Below are 13,478 nucleotides of genomic sequence, written 5' to 3'. Positions count from 1 at the left end.
CGACGTTGAACATCGAAGTAGGGCGCTATTCCGATCCCCTCATGAGGTTAGCGACTTCGACGTCTCGCCGCCTAACGTTGAAGTTAACTTCGAAATAGCGCCCGACGCGTGTAGCCGCGACGGGTGCTATTTCGAAGTTAGTGCCGCTACTTCGAAGTAGCGTGCACGTGTAGACACAGCCCATAAGTGAAATAGTTTTAATTAACAGTAAAAGCTCAGCTATCCGGCATCCAGCTAACTGGTTCATTTGGTTAACAGGCATGCCGCAGGAGCTGGTTACCCTGCCTGGGCTGGCTACCATGGGGCTGGTTACCTAGTCAGGGCTGGCAGAGCAGCCAGCTGTCCAGCTGGTGCTGTCAGAGCTGGGGACTGAATGACTGCTGCCCAGCCAAAGGGCAGAGCAGGGCTGGATGCTGGCTTCAGTTTGAATATCCAGAATAATTTATTAACCTGCATCACTGGTTCCCTGGAGATGCCAGATAATAAAGCTTATACTGTAGTAGAGCTGAGATTACCAATATGAGCTAAGTACAGAATTCCTTTTTCTCCTTGGAAAATCTCACTCTTAACTTTTGGGCAGTAAAACACTATATAAGTGTTGTTAGTGATCATACTGGCACTCAAAATAATGGTAATCATGAAAATGAGCGTGACCTTTAGTTATACCAACTTCATTGAAAATCTTGGTTTTCCTTAATTTACTGTACTTCCTTAATTACATTGATATGCACATTTCAGATTATACATGGATTCTTTTTATGAATGGGTGAGGTTCTGTGGCTTGCAATATGCAGGAGGTCAGACTAGATCATGGTTTCCCAAACGGGGGGGGGGGGGTATGTCCCCTTGGGGGGTGGTATGAAGAAATTCCAGGATGGTGTGAGGTGACCCAATCCCTTCACTGCCCTCCCCAGTGATTTTCCCCACACAAAGAAAAAGCCAGCCACTGCTTCTGGATCTTAGCCCCTTGCCTTTTTTACGTGAGTGATTTGGTGCAGCCACTATGAAAAGCAGGCAGCCAGCAAAGATCCATGTCAAGCTAGCTGCCTCCTGCACAGGTGAGTGAGTGTGGATTGGGGAGGGGAGGAGGAGGATAAGGTTAGATGAGGGGCTGGGAGTGCCTGGCTTTGGAAGAGGTGAGGGGCTTGGGCAGCGGGGCTTGCGAGACTTGGGTGGATGGCCCCAGCACCATGGGGCTTGAGTGGCTCAGGCTGGTGGGTAGACAGCTGGTCCCAAAAGCACAGGGCTTGGGTGGCTTGGGCTGGTGGCTGGCCCCGGCAGCGGGGGGCTGAGATGGGTGGCTGGGCAGCTCCAGCAGCGCAGGGCTCAGGCAGGCAGACAGCTAGCATGTGCTTCTCCAGAGGCTGGCAAGGGACTGAGGAAGCTGGCCAGCTAGGGCTGTATCAGGCACCTACAAGGGGCTAAGAAAAAATATTTGTACTTATTTTTAATTTTAAATAACATTTTTATATCAAGTTTTTGTGTTTATTTTAATTTGCAAATTGAATTTTTTGTTAAAGGGGGTTTGGATGATGTTAAAGAAGAGGTGGGGGCGTGTGAGGGTTTCTCAAAAATCAAAAGTGGGGCACGATGCCGAAAATTTTGGGAACCACTGGACTAGATGATCACAACAGTCCTTGCTGGCCTTAAAGTCTCTGAGTCTATGAGCAGCCACTGAAGCATAATCGTTTTTTAGGTGAAACTCAGATGGTCCTCCATGAAGAACAGTCTATCCAATTAGAACTAACTTGCATTCATAGCCTGTATAGGTCACATACTGAAATATGGACCCTAAAACACACACACACACACACACTCTTGCTGTGATATTCATATTGTCGACTATCATTAAAAATATCAAATAAACTGTCACCAGTTCATTTCCTTTATCCTCAGATATGTAACTCTCTCTAGACAGCGCAATCAAGGGTGAAGGTTATTTGTGTCGGACTTGCCAAAAACGCGCCCCTTTCAACGCTTAGGAAGCACAGTCAAATTGCAGATAAAGAAGCAGCCAAAAATGATCCTGTCTTTTTCAAGTATTATTTATCTCCTTGATGGTCTTTGTTTCTCTTAAGGTGGAGACATTAGCTAGAGTAAGGTCTAAAGACTCAGAAAATTGGATTCAACAACAATTTAATTCAACTTTCCTGCACAGGAAACTAATGCTGGGGGGAAAAGCAAGGGTCAGGGCTGCATATGATCTTTAACAAAAGCACAACTTCTATTCCTTTTCCTCAGAAATTGGTCACAATTTTATCAAATCAAATACCATTCCCCATCTTAGTCTTTGATAAAACTCTGGGCAACCACCAATAAATAAATTAATGTGAAATTTGGCTGGGCTGCATGTTGTTCACAGTTTCTTTGCATTTATGCAAAGACATTTTGTAATTAAATAAATTCCTATAATATGAGCTAACTCTGCTACCATCCATACATGCTTCATGAGCTGACTCTATTTCCGCCCAGTTGCAGTAACTAATTACAACAACCTTTTGAGACTAGTAGACCCTCAGTCAGAACAGTGAGAGGTCATCAGCATAACTGATAAAATGATTTCAGTAGATCCATGTGCTTGAATTAACCCACTCAAAAGCTATGGTTATTACACAATGTTCTGAACTGGTTTAGTCTAACCCTAAGCTCTGTTTTGAGGAGAGAAAGAACATATTTGTTTTGCAAAAATTTTCTGTAGAACTGTAGATTGTGTAAGAGCCTAAGAGACAGATACTGCATATATTTACCCAAGAAGATCTTTACTTACACAAGTAGCTATGTGACTTCCCTGGACTGCTGACAAGAGTGGGCTTACAGGATCAATCCCCTATTTTTGCAATATGCTCCCTATCTTTTGGCACAACTTAGTGCAATGGTAAGGTTCTTTTACTAAGATTACATTATTGTTCCCTCACACCACCACAGTTACAAGGAACTAGGTTTGTGGAAAAAATCCACCTTAAGGGCATTGTCCTAAGACCTCAGACTGCATCTCTTTTCCACAGCTGTGGGAGAAGAAGCCCTCTTCCCCAGCTGCTCATGTTGGAAAGCTGGGCCTGCTCCTAATAACATTGGTAAGACAGTTAATAAGACTCCCGATGAATGATTCGTATGGATTTCTGCACTGCTAATTTCCGTAACTATCACTCTTTGAAAGACAGCTCAAGGGATTTTGGGTTCAGGGTGCCTCTGTCTTTGCAAACACAGACCTGCATTATTTAACAAAGTTCAAATTGGTGTATCCCGTTTCAGTGATCTAATGTGCACTGCATTTTAAAACGATACAATATTTTGAAACACAGACTTAACTTACTGATACTTTCTGTTTGTTTGTTTTTTAAACTTTAGTGGTGCTAAATTCTCACAATGGCACACCTCTTATTCATTTTAAAACAACCCAAACATGGCCTGGGTTTTCCTGTCAGCATAAGCATTCTCTTCACTACTTCTTACTGACACCGCCTTCCCTTAAGTGTACCACCTCTTTTTCCCCAATGACAAAGCATATGCTGAAGGGCTGGTTTCTCACTGTTTGTGTTGGGATGGGATGGTTGTGCCTGACCTGAATGTCACATTGTTGAGATGGATTCATTTTCTTCATTTATTCTCAGTAAAAAGCCAGCATTTGGAATGTATTTTGAAACCTAGAAATGTATTTAAATGTAATTCTAGTCCTGTTTACACACATGCATTCCCACATACCTGTGGCTTGTTTAACACTGTGTGTTAGTTTACATCCATGGCGTGGATCTAACTTCTGCTGCCCCGCTCCCTGTCCCCCGGATGCTTGGGGGCTCCACTCCTAGTGGGACTCCCCACCATTGGACTACTGGGGGAGGAGGGGCTTTGCTCCTGGCCCACCAGTAGGGCTCCTTGCCATGGAGCTGCCAGCATTTCTCTGCTGCCAACCCTCCGGCCCTGCTCTCTGCAGCAGGTCTCCCCACAGGGGGGCTGCCAGTGGGGCTCCCGGCTCCCGTCAGCAGAGCCTGCTGGTGTGACTCTCCACCCCAACCCAGCTCCCCACCCAACAAGGCTCCCAGCCACCAGCTCACCAGCCAGGCTCCATTCCCAGCCCAAGAGCCAGGCAGCTACTGGGGCTCTCCAGCAGGTGCTCTCTGGTCCAGCAACATCCGGAACACAGAGTGCTGGACTACGGATGTTGCCACACCAGAGAGCTTCAAACTGTGTGTATAATAACTACTGAAACAAAAAGTTGCTGTCCTTTATAAATTAGGGTGATCAGTCAGGGTGATTGTGGACAGTGAATGTAAGTGAAGGGGAGATATGAATGTCTGTTGAGGGGAAGTTGCCTCTGTAGAGTGTTAACCAATAAAGGTCCTCATTGAGCCCTAATTGAATAGTAGTGAATATGCAAATGAGTTCCAATTCAACTGTTTCCCTTTTAATAAAGTTTCGAAGGGTGTGGGTTTTTTTTGTTTTTGTTTGTTTGTTTGTTTCGGCGCAAAGGTGGCTCACAGGACTCCTCCCTGGTTTTGCAGATACAGACTAACAGGGCTTCCCCTCTGAGAGTTTTCTCTAAGGCTTGTGAGTTATTACATCTTCACATTTCTCTTCTCACAGTCAACCCTTCAGCTGCTTAATATGGGGGTTTAACCTGAAAATGCTGGGGACAAACCAGTGACAGTATGAAGCTCAAAGTCCACAGAAGTAAATACTGTTAAACGATTAGTCATTTCACCCTGAAATCACATTCCTTTTGGTTTTAGTCCCTAAATCTCCCAAATCCCAGTAGGAACGCCTAATTCCAGCATACAGACAAATTCAGAGGTGCATTTAAGTTTATCTCTTTGGGTCATATGACATGTCATATTATACCTATGTATGTTGACTGTGTATACACATGAATATATAAACATATACAATATAAAAAAGACAGCCTGATTATGTGAACCAGCTATTGTGTCATCGCTGTAATAGTCCTCCTACTTTTCAGAGCATTCTGTCCTGGAACAAGAGCAGTGAAAGTACCTGAAAGCCTGAGCCAAGGTCCAAGTTCCTGTCAGATTGGAATGTAATTAGTGCAAATCAAGCAGCATCCTGAAAAGGGGGAGGTCAGAGAGAACTGGCAGGGCCGAGCAGGGTCATTACCAAGCTTTTTACAGCAAAGTCAGGCAGGGGTGTGTTTGAGTTACTGAAGCTACTGTAGTTTCAATTAGGGCTCTGTGTCTGAGACAGACTTTTCTAACCAGCGGGGACCAGACAAATCAGGTCAGTATGTATCTATTGTATCATCAGCAGCCAGGGAGCCACTGATTGCTAATTCAACCCAATAATGCAGATTTCAATTGTGTGGGGGGCAGGGGTATGTGTGTTTTAAATAGGGATAATGCAGATCTACCAAGATTCCCTGGTCTGTTTCGTTCCAATGCTTGCTTTTAATGTGAATTTTGCAGTGACAGGAGCTAGACAATCTTGGAGATAGAAAAGATATGCAAGTCCTATTTACCCATAACACACTTATGCACAGATTCAGGGCAAGTTTCCCCTCCCACTCTACCTTACCCTTGGGCTGGAGAGACCCTTTCTAGAAGGGACCATTCTCCATCTAGTCTAAGCCCTCTGATGAGAAATATCCCACAAACCAGTCCATACACTAGCATATCCATCTTTCCTTTGTGTCAGGAGCCAAAAGAAATGCTGTCTTTTTTTTGGAATTAACTAGTGCTGAAAACAGTTATTAAAAACAAATGGAACAGGAAAAAAATTCCTAGGATGCAAACTGTATATGGAGATACAGTTGGACAGTGGGTAAGGAATCTCCAACAGTTTAGCAGTTTAGTCTGAGAAATTCTTAACTTGTGAGTACAATGCAAGGCCCATTAAAATGTACACACACACACACACACACACACACTATATATATATATATATATATATATATATATATATAATGGACATATATATAAACATAAACACCTGTTCATTTTGTTAGGCATGAGATCAAATCTTTTCTTAACAATCCCAACCTTCTGAATTAGAAATCCTGCAATAATAGATTTTTTCCCAAGAATTAGTTCTAGCTTGCTTGCTGTAAATCCTTGGTACACCCACATCTTGCATACTGCATGCAGATGTGGCCTCCTCATCTCTAAAAAATATCTTGGCATGGGAAAAGGTGCCGAAAAGGGCAAGGAAAATGATTAGGGTCGTGGAACAACTTCTTTATAAGGAGAGACTAATAAGACTGGGATGTTCCAACCTGTAAAAGATAAGACTAAGAAGAGATATGATTGAAATCTATAAAATCATGACTGGTGCAGAGAAAGTAGAAAAGGAAGTGCTATTTAGTTCTTCTCAGGACATGAGAACTAGAAAGCACGAAATGAAATTAGCAGGCAACAAGTTTAAAACAAACAGAAGGAAGCATTTCTGCACACAACACAGTCAATCTGTGGAACTCTTTGCTAGAGGATGTTGTTAAGTCTTAAAGCATAACAGAGTTTTTTTTTTAAAAAAACTAAATAACTTCAGGGAGGACAGGTCCATCAATGGCTATTTGCCAGGATGAGCAGAGGTGGTGTCCCTCTCTTTGCCAGAAGTTGAGCATGGGCAACAGGGATGGATCAGTTGATGATCACTGGCTATGTTCACTTCCTCCAGGGCACCTGGAACTGGCCACTGTCAGAAGACAGGATACTGGGCTAGATGTTGCCATCATGACTGGAAAAGGCCTGGGAGAACATCCACAGACCTTGAGTCTGACCCATTATGGCTGTTATGCTTTTTCTTGGTGCACAGACACAACAAAAATTACTCGATGGAGGTATGTGTTGGTAGTTCTGGTTCTGATGCAAACTGTACTGAGCACTGGAAAAATGAAAAAGTGGGGGCAAAAAGTTTTATAAACTTTCTCTAACTCCATAAAAGATGCAGTTAAAACTCAACTTGAGTTCTAGGTCAAAGATCAAAACCAGCAGGGGAAGAGTTTGGGTTACCAGTACTGGTTCACTCATTTCTCAGTATCATAGACTTAGATTGGAGTTCAGAATAGGACTGTTGCAAATCTAATACACGAAAAATATTAACATGTTCTTCTTACTTCTAAAATTATTTTTATCTATGAAAACAAAGCTAAACTAAGTGCACAAATCGCATCTTTAACAGGAATATTTCAGGAATTCCGCAAGATGTTTGCTCTTCACCTGTATTAAAGGACCAATTTACAAAATCTCATGCACCCATACAAGTCAAATTTTGTAAGTTTTCCTTTGTTGCCAGGAGACAGACAGGCTAAGCAGCATTTGGTTATATCATTATAATTTATTAAGGATCATAAAGCCCTTTAGATGAGAAGTTGAAATCACTGACAATGGTTGAAAAATTATCCCATTGCATGTTCACGATTGACTTCTTTGTGAGAGCTGAAAAAGTCATTGTCTTCTGGGGAGATGCTGCAGGTTCAATTTGGTTCTAAACAAACCAACAATTTCATCCATTTTATGGCATTGGAAAACCTTGCATGAGTAAAGATGAAATGTGTGAATAACGGTTTTCAAGGTTATATTCTGTTCCATCCAAGGCCAACCAACTATACCAGAATTGAGAGTGAGGAACATTTGCATTTTGGCTGATATTTTCACACTGTTTAGAGAGACACTCAACTACCTCCTTTAATCCAATTTGAAAAGACCAGCCTTGGAGTTCACTCATAGAACCATAGGATTGGACTAGTCCTCAGGAGGTCACTGAGTCTATTCCCCTGCTGAAAGCAGAACCAAGCCGAACAAAATCATGCCAGCTAGAGCTTTGTCAAGCCATGACTTAAAAACCTCTAGGAATTGAGATTCCATGATCTCCTTAAATAACCCATTCCAGCGCTTCCTCACTCTTCCAGTGAAATATTTTTTCCTGATATCCAACCTAGACTTCCCCACTCCCCAATCTGAGACCACTGCTCCTTGTTCTGTTATCTGTCACCACTAAGAACAACCTTTCTCCATCCCCTTTGCAACCCTGAATGTACTATGTGCAACTCAAATCATTTTGAGACATCCGGAGTGAGGAAACTAAGACATCATAACGGAAAGCATCCCCATCAATAATTTGGGGAGAATTTGCACCATTCCTCAGAGTCACAGAACAAAGATAACCTTTATACATCATTCGTTTACTGTTTGTGAATAATACTTTAAATCTTCGAACAGTCATTTAAAAACCAAGGCAAAAGAGACAGCTTTGAGGATGGTCACACACTCTGTTTTAGGCAAACTTTGTTATGTATGTCCATGCAGTAGCCACACAGTCAAAGATCTTAGCACTGGAGACTTTTTTCATGTCTGACAAAACACAAAAACCCCTCCGGCATGGCAACAACAACAACAAAAAATAAATATCAAAAGAACATTTGAAGAGCTCAATAAATTGATCATATTTTGCTGAACCTTCACCCTTGTAACGACAGTACCATTTAAATGCTAATGTCATTTTTAAAAAAGTCAATTACAGGAGTTTTAAAGTAATGGAGTCAGCAGTCTTGATGTAAATCTGTTATATTACTCTGCTCCCTACCCTGTATCCATGAGCACTGATGCATTCACCCCCTTTTCCCTGGAGGTAATGTTCCCTCACAGTGGTACCAGTAATTGAATCAAGTTGATACAGACACCAAAAATATTGTAAGTCATGTAGGTAATGAAAGGCATATGTTGATAAAGCTAGTTGCTATATTTTTGGATAAAGGAGAGCTGACATTTTGGGAACTCTGAAACAGAAGTTAACCCTTTGGAGATCAAGTGACCTGGACTCTTCACTGCAGGCTCTGCTAATTTTTCTCAGGGAAGCTGTTTGAAAATCCTCCATGCTATATCAACCAACTCTTCTTTCTCCACCCCTGTCCCCCATGCCTGGCAGACACTTCTTGTTCTGCGTGCATTTAATTCAATCACGTATGGTTTTAACTAGGGCTGAGGAAACTGGTTCAGATTAAATGAAACCAGAAGTGGATGTTCTCCCAGGCATGTTCCAGTCATGAAGAGAACCTTTCTGAAGTTCTGAGTCGGGTTAATGTTTTTTTAAAAAATAATTTCCATTCCAGTTTGCTTTTTGCCACCAGCAGGGTCCACATGGTAGAAGAACATGAGAAGGTATGGTGTTTAGATCCAGGTGGAATGAAGAAGCAGTGAAAATTTAATGAAGAGAGTCTGTATTTCCAAGATTTCTGGTGTGATTTCTAGATCAGACAAGGTCAGCTAAACCTCCACAATTCAAATCAGTTTTCCACTCCTACTAAGGCTGATCTCTCACTAGAACAAAATCTTACAGGTGAATTCCGAAGCCAAGAAAGACTAAAGCACTATTGGAAAGATCAATGGGGATGTGGAGGAATGACCGTGTATGCCTGCTGATGTATTGTACTGCAAGAAAGTATTATATTTGGCTTTAACATAGACTGTTACCTCTCACACTGAGACCTGTTATATGTTACTGTCTATAAAGCACAGTATACACAGATGGTGTATTAAGAATAATAAAGACCAGTACTGTATAAGGTAACTATATATTGTATTAAAATAACATTTAAGGAGGGATTTTATCTGGGAACAAACTTGGCGAAAAACCAGTATTTTGCAACTCTTCAGTCCATGTTGGCCAATAATGATATATCTAAATTATTTAGGTTTTATAAACGGTTCCTGTACACAAGGCACACACTAAATAACAATTCCTAAGGGATTTACTGGGCATGCTCAGTATCCTTCACAGATTTCATGGGTTATGAGGAATAATACACAAAGACCTGTTGCTATGTCTCCAAAAGAACTCTGGTATACAGTGTTGCTGAGTCACAGATTATCAACTTTAGATGTAAATACAGACATCACATGCCAGCTATAATCAGTTCTCACAATCTCTTACGTTAACCTGAAAATTAAAAAGTTTAATCATTTTCAATAGTAGAAGACTATCATGGTCTAGTATAATAAAAGCATGGGGCTTGATTTTGATTTGGGTTGTTTGTTTACACTTATATCACTTTATGCATGAACTGCTAGTCTGGATAGGTTTATTAAGGACCATCACAGTTTTAACGAACAAAGGTGAATGTTCAGTTGCTTTACTCCTACAAGCATGATTGCAGTGGGATGCCTGAGCAGGTACATGGGAATTCATCTCCCCTTATCAACAGCTCTTGTAATTAGAGCCCTGCAAATCAACAAATATCTGCTTTATATTGACAGGTGTTCACATCCTATGTGTTTTTGCATATGATTTTACAAATTTTATATCTAGAATACTGTAAATTTGCACATACTGGCTTTATATCAACAGGTATCCACATCCGTGGATGTTGATGCTAATATCTGCAGATCATTTTGGCAGATGCAAGTGTGGATGCTTATTTTTTTTAAACCACACAGGTCTCCACCTGTAATTTATAATTTGCTGTCACAAAATATACTGAAGTTATTCAGGGTTTTACACTAATGCACTCAAGAGGAGAATTTAAAACCACTGTTATGAGCAAGGGTTGCATTCAATATCTAACAGATTTGGCTTAATTTTTACCTCACAAATTTTTTATTTTCAATTTTGACTTTCAAATACGGACTGCATACCAACAGAAGTATCTATTCGTATCTATGTTTCATATCAATATATAAAATCAAGCTTGGTGTTTGCATTTTTGCTATAAATATAGATACATATAAAAATAGAAAAGGAAGGGAAAAGGATGAAAATGCATAAAGATTATTTTTCTTTTATATAAGGATGAACAAATCTTTTTAAATATTCTACTTTTAAAACAAATCAGAAACAGCACTTAGAGACCAGTAATTGTCTCTGCATGCTTAGTGTGTTATATAAGCATGCTGCCTGTTTTCATCTAAAGAGAGGCTGATGAACCGTAAATCAACTTCTGCTGCTTCTATCCTCTATAAATTAATTTTCAAGTGTGGGACTAATAAAGTTTTAGCAAACAACATTGAACGCATATAAAATATTTCAGTGAACTTATAAATCTAAACACTTTGTAGCAATGTGTTGCACAGTTATTTTGTTAGCTTAGGGCCTTATTCTGATGAGGTTCTAAGGTTAAATGGATTCACACAGACTTTAAAACTGGGTCAGGCCCAGAGCTCCAAGGTAACCACAAAATTTAGAACATGTCTAACAACATTTTAATGTTTTCAAAATCTGGAACATTCCCAAAACACTAACAGCCCTAATATCACAAGAAATCAAGCTAGGATTTTACAAAAAGTTTGTTGCTACCTAACGTGTCAATATTTTTTATTACTATGAAATTTTCTCCCTGTACTACAGTCCTTCCACCCACCTCACAGCCTGTCGTTCAGTGGCTGGCGGGGGCAAGAGGGTGTTATAATCTAATTCTCAGCAGGGGCTCACACAGTGGTATTTATTGATGGTGCCCAAAATTAACACCATTGTATCGCTGCCACACTTTAGACTCAAGAGAGTGCCTCATCTGAAACTATTACAATGTACAAGGGACTTGCACTCACGCAACAAAGCAAAAACTTCCCAGTTTCATAAACAGCACCAGCAGGGCAATATTTCACCACTTCCATGGACGGGTTCTGTCCTCAAGACAAAATCCCTAAATTTGCCCATATACTAATTTGCCATTTTTGCGTAGAAATTGAAAAGTTTAGCTAGAAATCTGCCTTCTTACAGGAAAATGACAGTGTTCTGCTTCAAGACATTCAATACAATTGCCTGTATGTATGTTTGATTTTAAACAGTATTTCTTCCTTAATGAAAACTTTCCCATGCAGTTCTGCTTTCAATACCCTGGAAATTATCACTTTACCGGAATGATAAAATCCAGAAAAGTGCTGTCATTTCTGAGGTGGTGTTTATGGAGCCAGAATAGGTTGAACCTCTCGAGTCCAACACACGCTGGTAGGGCAACATCAGTGATCTGGCATGATTTTAGTTGGCTGAATGTCTACTTATCATGGGTGTGGCCAAGTTTCCTGGGGTACCATAAATGTTGTTTAAAGCCACCAGTCCTGGCTTTCCATGTTCTGTGCTGTTAGTTTGCTGTAAATTGCCTCAAAGTGTCTTTGAAGAGCCCAGTAAGCCAGGGACATCCTGGTAATTCTGCTAAGACAACATTGACCTCCCGTGGTTTGACAAACTCTTTGGTTTGGCGCAGGTAGGGTCCCAAGGGTGACAGACTAAATAGGTTCATGTTGTACTGTGAACAGAACCACAGTTTCGTAAGAATTTGACTTGCACGTAAACTGTGGCATGGTTTCTAAGAGAATTAATTATCTTGCAAACCTCAACAAGAAAACAAAGATACACACATATTAGGGCAAATTATTCTCTCACCCCATGTAAATGGGTAATAACTTTCTTCAAGTGCAATTGCTTCAGACCCTACCTGCTTAACTGAGAGCAGAATTCAGTCCCATTTTCTTTAATAATGTTCATAAAAGATTAGGCATCTGAACCACAAAGCAAATCAAGGTATTGTGATTCCATCCCCATCACTGTATGAAAATTTGAAGATACATGTATTCTGGCCGGAATGCTTGGATCTTCAGCATTCACATATGTCAAGAGGTATTAATTTTATTTTATTGTTTTGTTTTAAGCAAAAGTCACACATTAGTAGATACGGGGAGGCACATGTTTCTGCAGAGTATATTTGGCCCCCGAGTCCAGCTTTGAACAAGTTAAGTGAGGCTTGCTGTGCCCCTTTTCCCTAGAGAGTATCGCTCTGTTACTGGCAAGAACAGACCTATTGTACCAGCAGTTCTCAGCACATACTGTGAAGTAACTAGTGCTTCCTTTACAAATTTTTACCAAGAATGCTTGGATGTGGGGAAAAACAGAACAAAACAAAACAAAACAAACAAATAAAAACGTCATTTGGAGTGAAATCCTGCCTCTGCTGAAGTCAAAAAGAGTTTTCCCATTGACTTCTATGCTTTCAGAATTTCCCTACCTGAAGGTGAAGTTATAACATGGAGAAAAAGATCAGAAATATGAAGCAGAGCAATCTGCTTGGCTTATCTGGAACAAAAATTATAGGACAGCATTTGAATCTAGATTTGGGGTTCTTGATACACATAATTACAATGTGCCAAATAATTACTGGCACATCAGTCATAAGTTTTGTCAGGAAAGAATTATTATTTTTAGAATGGATCTAGATTTTAAAGAAAATGTAGCACCATGCCTGCTATTTAAACAAGCATAAAATTCTGCAAGAATCAAAGCCCCATCCTATTTATTAGCCAACCAGAAAACACAAGAGTTTGGGTTTTGTTTTCAAAGTCCAGATATAATTGGCAGCATCTGAAGAGAGTGTTTTAAGAAGAAAAATCTATATTTTATTTTAAGTTTTAAAACTCACTAACCTCAGCCAAAAACATATTTGCATATTACTGTAAATTCCATCTTTCAGCAATAGAGGGCGACTTCATACAGTAGTTACAACCAGCGTGCAGGCAAAACAATATGTTTAAAAAAAGCAATGGCAT

At 40.4% G+C, this 13,478-nt stretch overlaps 1 protein-coding gene and 1 long non-coding RNA gene across 5 annotated transcripts in view; one reads left to right on the top strand and one right to left on the bottom strand.

Annotated features, from left to right (window-relative positions):
* PRDM16 (PR/SET domain 16) overlaps nt 1-13,478 on the bottom strand; it is a 526,795-nt gene that overhangs the window by 201,294 nt on the left and 312,023 nt on the right. The gene's annotated exons all lie outside the window — the stretch shown is intronic.
* On the top strand, nt 5,128-9,714 carry LOC142001026 (uncharacterized). 2 transcript variants are annotated; one of them, XR_012642373.1, is made up of 3 exons: nt 5,128-5,229; nt 6,622-6,784; nt 9,077-9,714. It is a non-coding gene; the product is annotated as an uncharacterized LOC142001026 (long non-coding RNA). The 2 variants fall into 2 exon arrangements; XR_012642372.1 differs by having other exon boundaries at nt 9,074-9,714.

This window comes from Carettochelys insculpta, chromosome 23 (genome assembly GCF_033958435.1).
Source record: "Carettochelys insculpta isolate YL-2023 chromosome 23, ASM3395843v1, whole genome shotgun sequence".
Taxonomy (NCBI): Eukaryota; Metazoa; Chordata; order Testudines; family Carettochelyidae; genus Carettochelys; species Carettochelys insculpta.
Note: the sequence above shows the minus strand (reverse complement) of the source record. Positions and strands in the feature narration are given on the sequence as shown.